Source organism: Chenopodium quinoa, unplaced genomic scaffold, assembly GCF_001683475.1.
Source record: "Chenopodium quinoa cultivar QQ74 unplaced genomic scaffold, ASM168347v1, whole genome shotgun sequence".
Taxonomy (NCBI): Eukaryota; Viridiplantae; Streptophyta; class Magnoliopsida; order Caryophyllales; family Amaranthaceae; genus Chenopodium; species Chenopodium quinoa.
In genome coordinates this window covers 5,559,407-5,577,393 of record NW_018745413.1, presented here as the reverse complement: position 1 = coordinate 5,577,393, position 17,987 = coordinate 5,559,407, and positions in this window count along the sequence as shown.

The following is a 17,987-nucleotide window of genomic DNA, read 5'->3' as shown; positions in this document are numbered from 1 at the left end:
ACTTTATTTTAAGAAAACAGTCAATCCAGTTTGGTTGGTCCATGATATGGGTCCAATAGTGGTGTAGTTGGATGGGGCTTGCAAAGACCTTTCCAACGATATATTATAAGCCCAATTTCGATGAATATTGAGGAAGTTATGGCCAATTTACTAAACTGGACCCGGTTTGAGCTTTAAGTACGGCCCAATGATCTAGGGGAGGGCCTAATATGATTTAGCATTCCTAATGTAATTATGAATGGTTTTAGTCTTCTAGAACATTCTAGAAGGTCTTATCATTCTTAATTCAATTAGGATTCTTCAGAGTTTTAATCAAGATCAAATAGCATTTTCGACTGAAATTATATTATTTTATCTTCCAATACGGGAAATTTATCAGATTTTCGAAAACGCATTGAAATCCAAATTGGCGTCCAACCCCAGGCCTTGGCGCTTGGAACCAGGATTGGCGCCGGACGCCAACCATTGGCGCTTGGCGCTAGCCACTGGTCCTGGCGCCAAGTTAGTTTTTCGATCTTCAGACTCTGTTTTGATAAATTATCTTTTTTGGATGTTTTTCTCTAAAAATATCGTATCAAAAATTCCGTTTTCATTCACCAATTCTCTTTATTCTTAAGTTTTGATAAACTCCGTTTTCATTCATCATCTACAATTATCATTCATCAACAATCACTTTATGAATTACCAATAATCAACTCTTTTCATTCATCAACTCTCTTCATTCATCTACATCATTCATTCATCAATTTTCAATAACACTAATTCTTTATCATTCTTTCTTCCTTGCTTTTTCATACAAAATTCCGTATTCACAAGATCTAGAAACACCTAGCCATATTCGAAGTTGCCTTCGTCCTAGACGTGAAAGGTTTTAATTTCTGAGGGTTTGATCCCAAATCTCTCTTTCAATTATTTAATTTAATTGCTTTGATTATTATTTTCCTTGAAGTTACTAACGTGTGTATTTTTTTATTAGAAAGAGGTACGAGTCATCCAAGTAAGTACTTTGAATGGTTTAATTGATTTCGTGATGTAAATATCATGCTTAGATTATTATTTTTGATTCCTAGTATCATGTCTATGGTACCTTTAATATTAAGTATGATTAAAAGTATGATGCTTCCTATTTTCTCCCTAGTATTGGATATTATTATTATTATTATTATTAATGTTGATTATTTATTATGTTGCTTGATATGCATATTTATTGTTATTGCTTGATCACCTTTATTGCAGGTTAAAGGAAATTTGTATTTGCAACCACGCTTAATAAGATAATTTAATAATCTTGTTAGGTTAATTGTGATTATAAATTCAAGTGATCACCAATAATAGTTTATTTGTGCATTAAAATTCAACCAACATAGATTAAACAGGTTTAGGGTTAATCCTATTGATTGTATGTTAGTCAGAAAGCGCACATGAATACGAGCAGAATAAAGTAGAGGCCTATTATTAGGGCAGATTCAATCTCTTTTAGGTTGGATTTGTACCATCATCCCCGAACCCTTATTTGGTTCATGACCTTATGGAGTTGGCGATCTCTTGGATCGTTAAGGGGTGTAACCTTCATCTTGTGAACGGTTTACAAGTTCCTTAAAAACTTGTTGGCGACTCTTATGCTCTATCTTCTTCCCTTTTGGACGCCACCGTACTTTAGTGTATGATCACAGTGGGGTTCAATCTAGTGGGATTTTTAAAGGCTTGAAACTATTCCCTACAGTTTTTGGCGACTCCACTGGGGAGGATTTCTATTTTAATTCCTGAATTTGTTTCGGCAATGATTTAGAATGAGTGGATGAGACTCGAAAAGTTCTAAGTATTTCATGTGCGTAATTTTGATTAACATTATTGTCATATGCATAAAAAGGTTCTCATTGGAAAGACCATCCGTAATGAGTCAAAAACATAGGATTTTACACGTAGGAAATTTGAGAAATGTCTTTCACAACTAGGACTGAAATAACACCGCGCGAAACTGGATGATTTTATTGAGCACAGAAAGCTGCTGAGGCATGTGGGAAGTAGCGTCAGGGACCAGAGCTTGGTGCCACACTTTTTGCTGTAGCGCCAGACTCCAGTATTGGCGCCAGACGCTACAGTTAAAAGTTGGCGCCAGTCTCTGTTTGCTGGCGCCAATTTCCCCCAATACCGAGCCAGAAATATGCGTTCTAATTTCGACCGGTTTTTCGTATTGTTTGCTCGATCCTGCTTCCTGATTGAATTTTTTCTCACTTTTTTGAAACCCATATGTGTTCTACATATGGACATAACCCTCTGGGAATTCATGCTCTATCTACCCGATTGAACGCTCCTGGCAACAAAGGGTACATCTGAGAGGTTGAATTCACCAAACCATGGAAGCGAGTTTTTTCTAAAAACTCGCGGTGTTCTATCCACACGCGTTAACCCTTCACGGTTAGGCTTCTACGCGGTGCATCTGGACAATTAACCATGGACCCTGTTTGACTAAACCATATCCCGAACTTTAGAGAACTAGAGCCATGGTTAGGTTGCGAACTCATTGCATCATATTGTGCCTACTTGACTAATTGTGCATTATTTGTTGTGCATATATATTCTATGTTCCTCTTAACCATTTGTTGATTTGTGTTGAGATTATAATTAATGACTTAAAGAACTTTGCCTAACTAATTAATTAATTACTTGATTTGAGTCAATACAGTTTTTTCTTCTTTTAATCGGAATCGACCTAGTACGACTTTAGGCATACCCCAGTTGACTAATAATACCGAAAACAGTCCCAGACCGAGGCTCCAATATTGGTGCAAAAATCTGAGCTGTAGCGCCACTATATGTTGTGTAGCGCCAAACATTCACTAAAAAGTCTGGCGCCAACCACCATATTGTGACGCCAGTCTTGTCGCTTGGCCGACAGTTCGGATTATTTGTCGAGTCATCACCTAATGTCTAATTAACCAGTTTGCTAATTAATTCGGTTAATTTCCGCTGTCAATAACACCTTGTCAGGTCATTAATCGAGTCTTGGTCACATAGTCTAGCCACATGGTCATGACACGAGTCTTAACATGTCACCTACACTCACTAGTATTAGCACACACTTTGAGTACACATCACCATGGCCATGTCTTAGGTTCATGCATGAGCCGGTCTTTTCCGTCATTTGAGTTAGGGTACATTCTACTCCTAATTCTTCATATCCCTCCACCTCCATCTAAATCTTTCTTCACATTCTTCCATCTTTCTTCACCTCCTCCATTCATTGCATGTTGAATAAAGTTTGAGTCAAATAACAATAAGTATCCCCAAGTTCCTTTTCCACAGTGCTTGGTCGAGGAGAGAAGGGCGATTAATCAAGGATAACCTCTTTATTCAAGTCTCTCTTTTTGATAAACCAATCCGTTAAAAGAGGAAGGCTAAGAAGATAATGGCAACTCAAGAAGAAGTCAATGAGATTAGGAACCAATTGGTTACCATGACTGAAACACTGAAGCTCCTCACACTTAAGGTCGATGATCCCGTGAAGCAACAACGGATGGATCTCATGCAAGAGAGTCTAAGAAAGCTATCTAGTGACTATAAATTTCAGGGCATGATTTCGCAAGGGGTCTCGCTGGACAAAGAACTTCTTCCGCATAAGTTCAACGCCATTGACATCCCTAAATTCAAAGCAACAGATAACCCTTACTTCCATCTAAGAGCTTTTGAAACTATAATGACCATTAAGGGTATCGATAAGAAGGTTTTCCCCTCTCTGTTCCCACTATCTCTTGAAACTGTTTGCCAACAATGGTTCTTCTCCCTTCACAAGGAGAAAACCTCTACCTGGGAATCAATAGCAAACGCTTTCGTTGATAGGTACAAGTGCAATATCCAAGTTGAAACCGATCATAGACAACTTGAGATTCTAAGACAAAAAGAAAATGAAGGCTTTACTTCTTTCTTTAATAAATGGAGGGAAAATTCCGCTAAGATGATTGAAGTCCCCACCGAAAAGGAATCTGTGAGGATGTTTATCAAGAATCTCCAAGAAAAGTATTCAAAGCACCTAAAATATCAACACAATTTTAATACTTTCAAGGCCGTTTATGACATCGGAATTGAAATCGAAGATGACCTTGCAAAGCAAAAAGCTACTAACAATAGTAACCACGGTGGCTGGAAAGAAAAGAAGAACGACAATCCTTCTTCTTTCGAAAACGCCCACTCTAGTAACAATGTTAGTACCTTTGATCTCAGTGAAGTTTTAGCCATAGATAACCAAGGATCTAAGAAGCAACTAAGGAAAGACTTCACCCCCATTGGGATGAGCTACGATACTGCCTTCGATCGACTCCATGCCAAAGGACTCAATACTCCCATTGGACCTATTCAAGATCCCGCACCTGAAAAGAGATTGTCTAGTTGGAATCCAGACGAACACTGCAAGTACCATCAAGGTAGTGGTCATACTACTGAGAGCTGTTGGAAGCTAAAGGAGGCTATCCAATATTTCATTGATAATAACAAGCTTCCCATGCCTCCAGTTAACAAGAAGACTGGGTGATGATGAAGCAAATGACACAAGACAAGAGGCGAGCTTCAACGACAAGATTTCATGGCCTCTTTTTTCTATTTCTTTTTCATCTTTTCCTTCCCCAATAAGTCTAGCATAGGCACCTTTTCTTTTCCTTTAGATTAATTTTGTAGATTTTTCCTTTTTCCCTTTTTTAAAATGAGCATTTATTTCCTTGCATATGATCATTTCATTACATTGCATTCAAAAAAAAAAAGAAAAAAAAAGAAAAAAATCCATGTCGAATTAAGCACAAGGTATACCAATGATTTGAGGCACCCCTTGTAGCCACATCATATCTCCTTTCGCCTTTCAATTTACACATCCTTTCTTCATAAACCACTTTGAGCCTCGTCTAACGATAGACCCTTCTTTTTTCAACCTACATCTACCTAACCCTGGGACAGATGGTGTGCAACTTATGCAATTCTAAAGAAAGCTTGAGCAAATTCAAAAGATAGCAAAAGAAAAAAAATAAAAATAAGCGTACAAAAGGGTAAGTGTTCCAATGTCTTTGATATGAAAATATCTTCGATAAGAACACGTCTCAGATTGCGTCTCTTATCGAGTGCTCGGTACCGTGCCTGAGAAACATGAATGCCAAGTGAGTGATAGACCGCATGATCGGGATTGCCCACACTTGCAAAAGAAAAATAAATTCCAAAGCAAAAAGAGCTAAAAAGAGTAGAAACTCAAGCATAAATACAAGTATTCAAATGCAAGGTTGCACACCTTGGGGGCTTATCTAGGGTCTTGAGCCTTTATCCCATTCTTCTTTAAACCTTTAGCCTAACCACGTTACAACCCTTAAAAAGACCTTTTTTGAGGTATACACACTTGTGCGAGGTTTGGCTAGAGCTACGTTCGGCCTGATTCCTAACGGATACGTAGGCAACCTCACATCGAGGTGCGGTCGTAATAAACATGCATTCATATTCACATTCACACACTTACACCATGATCATATCAAGGAATCTCCAATGCTCATCCCTTTTCACTTAGAGCTAGACTTGGGGGCTTGATCCCTATAGCATTAGCTTGCCTAGCCTAAGAGTCACCACCATTTGACTCTTTTCAATATATTTTTCCACACACTTAGCTCTTGCGGCCTAGCTTTAGTGTCACTATCACACACCGCACAGACACATGACCAAATATATTTCCCTTAGGAACCCTTTGCCATGAAATCATAACGTTGAAGCATGCTTCGTCAACATCACTCATCATTGCATCACGAAGCATGAAGTACTTAGCCTCCGTGCCTAAGTTACCCAAATGCTTTCATCATTGAGTCAACAGTTAAGATAGCCTAGGATGGATTAATCCTTGAACCTTGAGAGATAGTATCGAATGACATTTGATTAAGCTCATTCAACATGCATCTTCAAACTTTCGATTCTTTTTCGCGTCTTTCCTTTTCAGGAGAAAGTCGGTACCCTCCACAAAAATGACGGAAAATTTTTGCATTTTTTCGAGTCGCACGATCACATTACAATGCACACACGAGTCATGTACACATTGAGTCATGTCATGCCATATCACTTTGATTTGAGTCACACGTGTCTTTTCACTTTAAGTCGAGTCAACCTCGAGTTGGTCAATCACATCGAGTCAAGTTTATACCTTGAGTCGTGTCAAGTCGATGAGTCAAGAAATGCTAAACCTTAGGTCAACCCTAAGATGATTAAAAAGATTGGCAAAGTTCTATAGCCAAAATAAATACAGGTGCAGCATGAACAGGGAATACCCTATCGCAGCGTTCGCGACGAACATAGCAAGAAACAAAACGAAAAATTGAATTTAAAGAAGAACCCGTGCTGGCGCCAGTCCCTAGGAATTGGCGTCACTTTCTGTGCTTGGCGCCAGATGCCAATTCCAGCGCCTGGCGCTAATGCCATATGTTTGGCGCTGATTGATTTTCGGCGACGCCAAAGCAGCCAGCCACCTGTTGGGGTTGTGCTAGCCTTCTGCAGTATATTTTTGGGTTCCTTGGTACGCCAGTTAGCCCCTATAAGCAATATTGACATGATTGAGTAGTCGATTTGATTACAACAGCAAGTAAGTGATCGACCTGATGAAAGATCGTCTCACTTAGCTTAAGGCGCCTAAGAATTGGCTCATTAGCAAAAAGCACCGACATACTGGTTCATTCGCAAAAGGACACCGTCGTATAGGTTCAAAGCAACGAGAGCGCCGACGTACAGGCATAGCGGAAGCAAAGTTCGAGCGAGCTTTAAAGACCGACAAGTGTTGGTCTTCAGTAATTTTCTTTGGAAAATTATCGCAACAACTGAGGATGACTTCAAGAAAAGTTATCTTCGACAACATTCGCTAAGATTGTGGAGGTTGTCACCCAAGATTTGAGAAGATAGCACGAGATGGGCGGTCTTCGACGACACTCTCTAAGATTGTGGAAGTTGTCACCAAAGATTTGAGAAGATAGCACAAGATGGGCGGTCTTCGACGGCATTCGCTAAGATTGTGGAGGTTGTCACCCGAGATTTGAGAAGATAGCACGAGATGGGCAGTCTTCGACGACTTTTGCTATGATTGGAAAGGTTGTCACTATGATTCAAGAAAAGGCTCAAGATGTAACAACATTGATCGACGGCGTTCCCTAGATTGTGGAAGATCGTCAAAACAAACAACAAGATGGCGTTCCCTAGATTGTGGAGGGTTGTCACAAAAAAAAAATGAGGATTGTTTCAAGAGAAATAATCTTTGATGGTATTCCCTTGGACGTGGAATATTATCACAGCAGAGAGGGTAGTTTCAGGCGAAGCAAGCTTCTAATTTGGAAGCAGTTATGGGCGTAGCGGTTTTCAAGCGGGATGGCATTCTCTAGCTTGTAGGAGGTCATCAAAACAACAGTAAAGCAGCAACAAATCGGTTACTTTCAGAGACGTGTGCTCGACGGTGCAAGATACGCGTTTCTTAACTCTTTTATCTGTTTAACTAATGCTAGTTTTGCAGGTATCGGCGTTACAAGATTGATTTAGGATCGCAGAACGTTTTGAATCATTCTCCGTCCCTATCGATACTTTGACTTTCACTTTCGAAACTTGCGTTTCTCCAAACTTAGTCAAAGTGGGGGCTTCTGTAGACACCCATTTGTGTCTCCCCAAAACCAAACCCAGTGATGAGTGCCTTTCACGTCGAATCATAATCGAATGAAACGAAAGTGTGGAAAGGTCTAGTGTTGCGGAAAGTTTTATTTCTTTTCTTTTCTCTTCTCTCTGTTTTTGAAAACTTTATTTTAAGAAAACAGCCAATTCAGTTTGGTTGGTCCATGATATGGGTCCAATAGTGGTGTAGTTGGATGGGGCTTGCAAAGACCGTTCCAACGATATATTATAAGCCCAATTCCGATGAATATTGAGGAAGTTATGGCCAATTTACTAAACTGGGCCCGGTTTGAGCTTTAAGTACGGCCCAATGATCTAGGGGAGGGCCTAATATGATTTAGCATTCCTAATGTAATTAGGAATGGTTTTGGTCTTCTAGAACATTCTAGAAGGTCTTATCATTCTTAATTCAATTAGGATTCTTCAGAGTTTTACTCAAGATCAAATAGCATTTTCGACTGAAATTATATTATTTTATCTTCCAGTACGGGAAATTTATCAGATTTTCGAAAACGCATTGAAATCCAAATTGGCGTCCAACCCCAGGCCTTGGCGCCTGGAACCAGGATTGGCGCAAGACGCCAACCATTGGCGCCTGGCGCTAGCCACTGGTCCTGGCGCCAATGAGCCAGGGTTGGCGCCAAGTTAGTTTTTCGATCTTCAGACTCTGTTTTGATAAATAATCTTTTTTGGATGTTTTTCTCTATAAATATCGTATCAAAAATTCTGTTTTCATTCACCAATTCTCTTTATTCTTAAGTTTTGATAAACTCCGTTTTCATTCATCATCTACAATTATCATTCATCAACAATCACTTTATGAATTACCAATAATCAACTCTTTTCATTCATCAACTCTCTTCATTCATCTACATCATTCATTCATCAATTTTCAATAACACTAATTCTTTATCATTCTTTCTTCCTTGCTTTTTCATACAAAATTCCGTATTCACAAGATCTAGAAACACCTAGCCATATTCGAAGTTGCCTTCGTCCTAGACGTGAAAGGTTTTAATTTCTGAGGGTTTGATCCCAAATCTCTCTTTCAATTATTTAATTTAATTGCTTTGATTATTATTTTCCTTGAAGTTACTAACGTGTGTATTTTGTTATTAGAAAGAGGAACGAGGCATCCAAGTAAGTACTTTGAATGGTTTAATTGATTTTGTGATGTAGATATCATGCTTAGATTGTTATTTTTGATTCCTAGTATCATGTCTAGGGTATCTTTAATATTAAGTATGATTAAAAGTATGATGCTTTCTATTTTCTCCCTAATATTGGATATTATTATTATTAATGATGTTGATTATTTATTATGTTGCTTGATATGCATATTTATTGTTATTGCTTGATCACCTTTATTGCAGGTTAAAAGAAATTTGTATTTGCAACCACGCTTAAGAAGATAATTTAATAATCTTGTTAGGTTAATTGTGATTATAAATTCAAGTGATCACCAATAATAGTTTATTTGTGCATTAAAATTCAACCAATATAGATTAAACAGGTTTAGGGTTAATCCTATTGATTGTATGTTAGTCAGAAAGCGCACATGAATACGAGCAGAATAAAGTAGAGGTCTATTATTAGGGCAGATTCAATCTCTTTTAGGTTGGATTTGTACCATCATCCCTGAACCCTTATTTGGTTCATGACCTTATGGAGTTGGCGATCTCTTGGATCGTTAAGGGGTGTAACCTTCATCCTATGAACGGTTTACAAGTTCCTTAAAAACTTGTTGGCGACTCTTTTGCTCTATCTTCTTCCCTTTTGGACGCCACCGTACTTTAGTGTATGATCACAGTGGGGTTCAAGCTAGTGGGATTTTTAAAGGCTTGAAACTATTCCCTACACCACCCATGCTTCTTTTACTAGTTGTTAAGAAAAGCGATATGTCACGAGACATCTCCCACACCAAGGATGAGCGTCAAGAGGGTCACTAGGCACCAAGGCAACAATTGAGGCTAGGGGGCCTGCCTTGTTGCTCAGCTAAGCACTTCTCCCTAAAGAGCTTTATTTTGATATGGCCTTGTAATTCTAGTGAACACCCACTTGACAGTAACATGACAATGGGCCATTTGGACGGGCTAATAGGCTCCAAATGGGCTCAAATATTGGGGTCCGCCATATTTTGGGCCAATGAATACCATGGAGGTGTTGGTTTTCCAAACGGAGGTCTCGAAGTATGATTCTGGGCAGTGGGCAGTCCGAAAAACGTGAGGTGCTTCTAGAAAGTTTCGGGCTTCTTTAAAGTGTTATTTTGGTGGAATATTCAAGAGGGGATGTCTCTAGAATATTCAAGGGTCTTCATGTACATACTAGAAGTTTCTAGGGTCTTCTATGTATGTACATAAGAGTAGTGTATTCTAGAATGTTCTAGGGTGGTCTTGGACATTCTAGCTAGGGAAGATTTTAGAAACCTCCTTGCATGTATGTTCCTTTGGAGGTGGGAACGTTCTAGAGAGTAGTGGAGTCTAGTAGTCTAGAACCCTCCATTTGAGAAGGTTAGGAATTCTCTAGAAACTTAGGGTAGAGCTTGGATGCCTATAAATAGGTCATCTAATTCATTTGTACATTTCAGCCAACACACTTGTAATTTCTCTCAAGCAATCAAAGCTTTCCTTTGAAATCTCTTGTGAGCATCTTACTTCTCTTAGTTAGCCAAATTCGTAGCACACTTAGCCTAGAAAAATAAGGGGAGTCCTAACTAGTGGACCGCGTGCAAGGGGACTTAGGCAAATAAGTCAGCACGTGACAAGTGGTATCAGAGCAACGTCGATCGAAGGCGGTCTGTTGCGTTGGGTGCTAGTTGTTGTGTGGACGAAGTGCTAAAGTAGGAAACCAGGATTGCAATGGAATTTAGTGTTGGTCAATCGGGGGTTGTCGATGAGGCGACACGGAAGAAGAAGCAAACGATCAATGAGTTAGATGGTTGTGTTACTAAGTTGGAGGGTAGCATTAGGGCTATCTCCGACGACGTCGAAGGGATCAAGGAGCTCACCTCGACAATAGGGCAAGATGTAACACCCCAATAATTCTCCCTTTTCCAAACCACTTAGTTTAAATAAAATAGTGGAGAACCATTGGCATGTTACCGCCACGTGTTAAAACGTTAAGGCTTTATCAAGGTATTGCAGCGAATAACCAAACATATGTCTGTAAAATAACATAGTTTAGAAAACCAATAAGTCAAATCTTACAAATTGGAACCATATAAGGCCCTTATTTTAAACCAAACCAATAATCAAAATCCAAAACATAAATGAATGGCAAAGTATAAATAAGTTCAACACAAGAATCGAGTACTCTCAATCACACTAATCCCTTGACAATGCGTATGTCAAATCCCAAACTTCACATCATCAAGCTAACCTGTGCAATACTGCTCCCAAATAATACAAGTGTAATAATTGAATCATCACAGGGTCATTGAAAGGCGAAGACCATGACCAAAAGAAAGCACACAAAAACACGCAATCAGCAAAGCTGAGTACATACAAGCTACAACGCACAAAACCTAGCATGCTCAACTAATTAAAGTAAATGAACATACAACACAAATTCATTAATCAATACTCTACACTTTTACAATTTAATTGTCTCAACATACTTACTAACTAATTCCAAACACTTGACTCTTTATATTTAATTTAATTAATTTAGTTTGGAGTAAGAAATAGACGAGGTTGTCCAATCCACCAAATCATTTTGGTCCCAAATGACCATTTAAAATAAAAGTTTAGCGCGATGCAAGAATGGGCGCGACTCGATCCATTCTCACAAAGTTAGTCTAGGATCCCATCTAACCGTCATTGTAAAATAAAAATGTAAATACCAAAGAAAAGAGGACATGTTGATCAAACAAGCCTCAAAAAGCCACGGGCTACCACCGTGTACCCCAATCCATAATTGTCAATACTCTAGAAGTGCACGCTTTCCAGAGTTTTATTGCTCATCCATGTGTCACTTTACGTGATTACAATTTTAATTAATAGTCGACTCATTCAACAATCATACATCAATTCACTTTTAATCTTATTTAGGAAAATGGTGATCACATCACAAGTTGACCTTTAATTCCATTAAACTTCCAAATTATCCAAAATTGTTGAACATAGTCAACTCACCTAACCATTTGGCTTAATCCACCTTTACTCAACATACTAACAAGTCATGATTGAGTTATAAATAAAATAAAAAAACAACCTTGTGGAATAATTAATAAATTCATTTTACTTAAACCATTCAATTCCAATCCTTTAATAATCCAAATGTGGTTAACAAACCAATCCAATAAAATTATGCTTGTATCAACATTCCATACAAACAATTAATCTAATATAATTCAATATGTTTGCATCCATAATTCCATACAAACATAATCAATTCACCAAAACATGTCTCGTAAACATAAGCACATGAATTAATTATGTATAACCAAACAATTTTTATCCAAGTGTTCTCTAATCATGAAACTAAGTTCTTTTCTTTGGTACCTAAACATGATACTACTTACAACGAAGTAGACATGTACGTACCTCGTATAAACAATCCTTTGTGCCACTTTTAATCACTTAAAAGTCTCATAGAGAATAATCACCTCCTAGAAAACAACCAATAATCACAAATTAACACTTCAACAAATTTCCAACAATATAAATTTGATTAAAAGTCCATAAAAACTTCATTAAAAACATGTTTTTATACTTAATTAATCATTAGAAATGCAATAGGAACAAATGCCCCAAATTAATTGATCATAAGAAACCTAAAATCCCAATTTTAATAAATTGAAACCCTTGGTTTTAAAATTATAAAATCTGAAAATTTATAACACAATTATAATCTGAAATTATAACTTTAAACTATTAAAAACATGATTTTGATACTAAAAATATAATCTTTATACTACAAAATCAAAACCCAAAATAATTAAATAAACATTAAGCAATAAAAGATAACAAAGAGGAGGAAGGAGAGGGAGCCATAGGTGGTGGGCTGGCGGTTCACCGGCAGCCAGAGGTGGTCGACGCCGGGTTCCGGCATGCAGGGGCGGCGGCAGCAAGCATGAATAGGGGCAGCAGCAATGTTTCTCACGTAAGAGGAGGAAAGGGAAAAAAAGAAAAGAAAAGAAAAAGAAAAGAAAAAGAAAAGAAAAAGGTAAAGGAAAAGGAAAAATAAAAAGAAAAATAAAGGAAAAGAAAAATAAAGGAAAAATAAAGAGAAGAGAATTTACTAACCTTTTAGTGTGGGGAAAAATTTGGAGATGTATGGGGTATTTATAGGAGAGAGAGTGGTGTAGGGTAAGTAGTAAAATTGGGCCTCATAAAATTAATGGGCCAATTAAGTAAGTAAGATGAATTTGGTTTTGTTTGTTTAGGCATGAATTATAGAATGAAGGTACATATAATAATTTGTACCAAAATAATTTTCGACCCGAATTTAAAATTGAAACTTTTGAAAAATTCTAGAAAAATACAAATAAATATTATAAATAAAATATAATTTCATATATAATATATTTAAAAATACGGGGGATTACACAACACGTCGAAACAGTGAAGACTCTTGCCAACGAGGTATCAATGGGATCGATAGCCGCATTTAAGTCTTGGAGGTAAGGGCAGAGGCAGCGGCATCGGGAGCCAAGGACGTGGCCTATGAGTTTGTCTCTCAAGTGGCCGACACAATCAGGGGAGAGTTTGCAAAAATCCAAGATACCCTTCAAGGTAAGCTCCAAGCAATGAAGGAGCAAGTAGAGTCACTCAAAGGTGATGTGGCTCTATGTAGGGCGGCAGTGGCCGAGTGCGCCATACAGGGGTCGGGGCTTAGGATGAAGGTTCCGGAGCCGCCAATATTTGAGGGGAAGCGTGACCCCAAGGCTTTTGACAACTTCTTATGGAGCGTCGAGAGATACTTTGAGGCTATGCACGTGGAGGATGATGCTTCCAAAATTTGCACCGCCAAAATGTACTTATTGGATGATTCTATCCTATAGTGGAGAAGGTGACAAGAGGACATCAAGAAGGGGTTGTTCTCGATTACAACATGGAATGAGTTCAAGAAGGACTTGAAGAGGTAATTCTACCCAGAGAATTCCGAGGAGCTAGCTATGAAGAAGCTACGTGGTCTAAGGCAAACGGGGTCGATTCGGGACTACATCGGTGCATACTCGTCAATCATGCTTGAGATCCCAGGCATGGAGGAGAAGACTCGCCTTATCTTTTTCATGGATGACTTACAAAGGTGGGCCGAGCAAGAGTTAAGGAGACGTGGAGTCAAGACTCTTATGGAAGGCATTATTATGACGGAGTCCTTGGTCGAAGTTTCAAGTAGGTCAAGGCGCGATAGGGGCAAGACGACCGAGGAGAGCGACCATGAGGTTGAGGAGGCATCACTCCAATCAAGAGTCAAGCACGACACATATGGCAAGGACAAGGCCCAATCCAAAGGGGATAATCGCAACGAGGAAGGTAAGTCTCGCAAGCCATTCTCTTGCTGGTTGTGCGGAGGGCCGCACATGGCTCGCACTTGGCCACAACGACAAAATTGAGTGCCAACATCGCCAACTTTGGGGATGAGTCCGCACCAGAGAAGGCCACACTAGCCAATATGCGGATCCTCAATGCTGGGGTAGTCGAGGATGAAGTGCTCATGGGAGAGGCACCCTCGACAAATAAAGAAGCAAGCACGAAGCAATAGGGCAACTTTGTGTTCGTCAACGGAGAGGTGAACGGGGGTCATGCTAGGATGCTTATGGACTCAGGGGTGTCACACAACCTTGTGAGCTTGAGGGAAGCCAGGAACCTAGGCATAAAGTTCACCAAGGTAGATGGCGAGTTGAAAGTCATCAACACTGAATCCACACCGGTGCATGGGAGAGCGTGGAAAGTTCCTATCCGCTTAGGGAAGTGAAGTGGAAGGAAAAGGTCGACTTCTTGGTAGTCGACTTGGACGACAAGGACGTGGTGCTGGGCATGGAGTTCATTCTTAGAGTCGCGCTCGTCACTATAGGGCATAATGTGATGGCAATCACACACAATGTGTGCAAGCACGAGATCAAGCTTTCAAGGGGCGAGGAAGTTGGGGCAAGGCTCACTTCCATGAAGGCATGGTGGGCACTGGGTCATAAGCATCAAGGGTCGGTTTGACGATGGGTCGGAAACTCGGTGCCAAGGGCGAGGCATCAAGGTACGTCTCATGTATGGGACAAGGAGCTCAAGTGTGGAGTCCAAAGGAGGGATGTAGCAGCGTTGCGCGGAAGCATCAAAGGGACAAGTGATGCGCTAAACCGGGGCGCGGGCACATTCTCCAAGGGTCGATCTTGCCGAGGTCGGCAAGAAATTGGGTGGGGGAGAATGTCTCCAGACATCTCCCACACCAAGGATGGGCGTCAAGAGGGTCACTAGGAAGCAAGGCAACAATCAGGGCTAGGGGGCCTGCCTTGTTTCTCAGCTAAGAACTTCCCCCTAAAGAGCTTTATTTTGATATGGCCTTGTAATTCTAGTGAACACCCACTTGATAGTAACACAATAATGGGCCATTTGGACGGGCTAATGGGCTCCAAATGGGCTCAAATATTGGGGTCCGCCATATTTTGGGCCAAGGAAGTCTTAGAGGTGTCGGTTTTCTAAATGGAGGTCCCGAAGTATGAGTTTGGGCAGCGAGCAGTCCAAAAACCGTGAGGTGCTTCTAGAAAGTTCCTGGCTTCTCTAAAGTGTTCTTTTAGTGGAGTATTCTAGAAGGGATGTCTTTAGAATATTTAAGGGTCTTCATGTATATAGTAGAAGTGTCTAGGGTCTTCTATGTATGTACATAAGTGTAGTGTGTTCTAGAATGTTCTAGGGTGGTTTTGGACATTCTAGCTAGGGAAGATTGTAGAAACCTCCTTGTATGTATGTTCCTTTGGAGGTGGGAACGTTCTAGAGAGTAGTGGGGTCTATTAGTCTAGAACCCTCCATTTGAGGAGGTTAGGAATTCTCTAGAAACTTAGGGTAGAGCTTGGATGCCTATAAATAGGCTATCCCATTCATTTGTACATTTCAGCCAACACACTTGTAATTTCTCTCAAGCAATCAAAGCTTTCCTTTGAAATCTCTTGTGAGCATCTTACTGCTCTTACTTAGCCAAATTCATAGCACACTTAGCCTAGCAAAACAAGAGGAATCCTAACAAGGAGACTAACGAGTGCTGTCGACTAGTGGACCGCGTGCAAGGGGACTTAGCCAAATAAGTCAGCACGTGACAAGTAGCTGTAGTGGAGGGGACGAGGCAATCTGGTGCCTTTGTGGTGGGATTATGTTAGATATATGATATATTTTTCGATATCATATCTCTAACAGATTACTTTGGACGGATGAGCCAAAGGTCGGATTATTCCTAGCAATTTTTCCTACAGAATAACCCTTAGTTAGGCTTAATATTGGAAGAATGACCATAATTTGGATAATTTATGTAATTTTTTCCTAATAATTACTCCAGTTTTATTAAAAATGTACTTATTTGAATAATAAATTTGGTCAACCCAACCAAAACGCAGTCAAACACGAAAATAATCTGAATCACAATTGACCGAATTCTGAATCAACCATATTAATCGGACCAAAATTACTCCCTTCGTGTTTTAATAAGTATTACATTTTGATTGGCACATAATTTTACACTATTTTATTAACTTAAATAAAATAAAAGGTAAGTGGAGTAGTTGGAAAAATAAAAAATTATAAAAGAAAGATAGTGGGAGTTCATAATTTATTGAAAAGTCATGAATGTGAGAAGAAGGAAAAAATAATAAAAAGGAGTAGTGGGTTTGGGTAGTTGTCATAAGAGGAGAGATATATAATATTAAAATTTAGCTTTTTATCAAAAAAGAAAGTGTAACACATATTAAAATACAGCTGCATTTCGTAAGTGTAACATTTATTAAAACACGGAGAAAATAACAAAATCAAAATCAACCGAATATGAACCAACTCGATCCAAAGTCATTAGAATAGAAATTAAACCGGACAAACACATTTTGTACCCAATTCAAATATATCCCAATGGAATATGAACTAATTAAAGTTGATCGGCTTGATCTGACCCAACTTCAATCTGGACCTAGTAGTTATTGACCTGAAGGTGACCCGATCCAACCCGAGGTGGGTTAACATGGTAGTTTTGAATTGAATATACTCGATTTAAACATACATGAGTCGTCAGAGATCAATCCCAACTCCATCCGATTATCTGAATTACTCCATAACACCTCTACATACATCATTTGCCTTTTTAATCATTGCATACATCATATGTAGAGGTGGGCAACGTGCCGTGTTGGGTCGCCGCGGGTCGTGCTCGCCGTGCTTGGTGATGACTCGTTTCGTGCTTGCATCTTGACGTGTCGTGTGTGCCGAGCCACCATTTAGCACACCCCAGCCCACGACACGACGCGACCCACGGCACGGCACGGCCCGACTCACGTGCTTGGCGGGCACCGGGCCGCCTATAATATTTTTTATTTTTTTGTACAACTTTTAAAGTGGATATACTATTTAAATAATTTTATTAATGTATGCTTATGTTATTATTATTGTTGTTGTTGTTGTTGTTGTTGTTGTTCTTTTTATAATTCTTATTATTATTATTATAGTTCTTTATTACTATCTCCGTTCTGTTAATATTGCAACAATGGACTTTTTGCACTGTTTATCACTCTAGTTTGACCATAAAATATGATTTATACGTTAAGCAAAATATAGCCATGTGGGATCTTGCTGGATTCGTCTCATAAAATACTTTCACAATATCAACTTTTTATAATTTTTACTCTTACACAATTATAGATATTTAGCATACAAGATGTGCTTAGGGATGCGTAATTTCCTCCTTGTTGCAATATTAATAGAACGGAGGAAGTATTATTTATATATTTTATGGCTGTATCGGGTGTTGTCGGCGGGCCAAACTACTGTGCCGCCCGCGGACTGTGTCGTGCTCGTGCCAGATTCTTAAAATTGTGTTCATGGAACAACCCACTCCTCGATCACCGTGCTGTGTCACTAGCAGGCGTGTACCGTGCCGGGCTCGTGTCGCCCACGGGCCGGCACGACCCATGCCCACCTCTTTTCGCATGCACCATCCGTTACAATTGTTAATGGCTAAGGTCGACCTTAGCTAATGTTGGCTGAGGTCGCTGCCAAAACAAAAATTTAGTATAGTAGTGAGATTTTCTAATTAAACATATTTTACAATAATTTTGTATTCCTTAATAATCAAATGTTCATTTTCATGCATTATGATGTTCATTCTTATAAAATATATGTTCATTTTCATGT